Source organism: Mus caroli, chromosome 5 (assembly GCF_900094665.2).
Source record: "Mus caroli chromosome 5, CAROLI_EIJ_v1.1, whole genome shotgun sequence".
NCBI lineage: Eukaryota > Metazoa > Chordata > Mammalia > Rodentia > Muridae > Mus > Mus caroli.
The window spans coordinates 70,689,548-70,691,282 of NC_034574.1; positions in this window are offsets into that span (position 1 = coordinate 70,689,548).

The following is a 1,735-nucleotide window of genomic DNA, read 5'->3' on the forward strand; positions in this document are numbered from 1 at the left end:
AAGCTGTTTTCTTTCTGATACCCCATAGGGATGTTGCTGCTAATGCAGCTGTGTGTCCCCATACAAGACTAGCACCTTTACTGCCCAAATGGTCTTTTGCTGCAGCCCCAAAGGACTCCTAGGAACACACTCAACAAGGGACAAAGTCTGAGAACAGTTTCGTCTGCATGGTGAACAGTGCAGGAGGTGCCCGCCAAGCCCTAACACAGTGGACTGAAGACGGCCACACAGGTTATGCTTCCTTGCTCATGCCATGGGGAAAGCATGATTGGCTAACACTCGGTAATCTTACCAAACCCCTTTTTTCAGGTCTCATTGATGGAAGAATGTCCTGCTGATTGGTAGGGAAGTAGCACCGGAGACAGAGGTGGCATCAGCAGCCAGGTGAACTGGGAGCAAGAAGAGAAGGAAAACATGTTCTCATCTCAGGAACACCCAGAACCTTACCATGACCCTTTGTTGTGCAAGAAGATTATAAGAGGCAACTTGGGGAACTTCCTCCCTGCTGCAAAGTTGCTCTCTCTCCAGCAGAAGTCAAGTGATCAGGGTAAGGTGCAGCTCAAATCCTTTCCATCCACCAAGTGCACTGCTGTGTATATGGGATAAGAGGTGTCAGCTGGTGTACTGCCCTCTCAGTCACCTAGGCATGGATACCACATCTCAAGTAAAACATCTCAAGAAACAGTGTCATTTGCATGACCCAGACATATACAACACTGACAGGCATTGTACAGTGGAGAGGGGGATCCCTTTTATTGGGTCCCTTCTAAAGCAGTGGCATCAACCAATACCTACAGAAATGAACCATGAAGATGGCCTTTAAAAAAGATCCTGGAAGGACTATCCAGAGACTGCCCCACCCATGGATTCATCCCATATACAACCACCAAACCCAGACACTATTGCATATGTCAGAAAGATTTTGCTGAAAGGACCCTGATATAGCTCTCTGTTATGAGTCTATGCCAATGTCTGGCAAATACAGAAGTGGATCTCACAGTCATCTATTGGATGGAACACAGGGCCCCCAATGAAGGAGCTAGAAAAAGTACCCAAGGAGCTAAAGGGGTCGGCAACCCTATAGGAGAAACAACAATATGAACTAACCAGTACCCCTGAAAGCTGTTGCATATGTCTCTAGTTGCATATGTAGCAGAGGATGGCTTAGTCTGCTATCAATAGGAGAAGAGGCCCTTGGACTTGTGAAGATCATATGCCCCAGTACAGGGGAATGCCAGGGCCAGGAAGGTGGGTGGGTTGGGGAGCAGGGCTGGGGGTGGGTATAGGGGGCTTTGGGTATAGCATTTGAAATGTAAATGAAGAAAATATCTAATAATAATTTTTAAAAAAAGGTCCTGGATACTGAAGGGTGAATTATTTCTGATTTTAGGCATTGTGTGTCCGAGTGAATATCAACCATCAAGGATATCCACAGAGATCTGGGTTTAAGATCTGCTTAGGCAGAAGTGTCACCAAGAGTACCATATGCTAGAACCTGGACACAAATTGTATGGTTTAAACAACTTGGAATACACAGACTATTTTTTATCTACAATAAACTTTTTGTGTTTGAACAGTGTGTTACGGTGTCGTATTTGCTATCTATATAAACGTCTGGATACTGCAACAAGCTAACATGTCTGTCTTTCAAAAGCACCATTTTTCCAGTGGTGAGAGCACACTGATCTTCATGATGCACTGTGGTCTTCACCCTGTGCATTACATATTTGCCCTC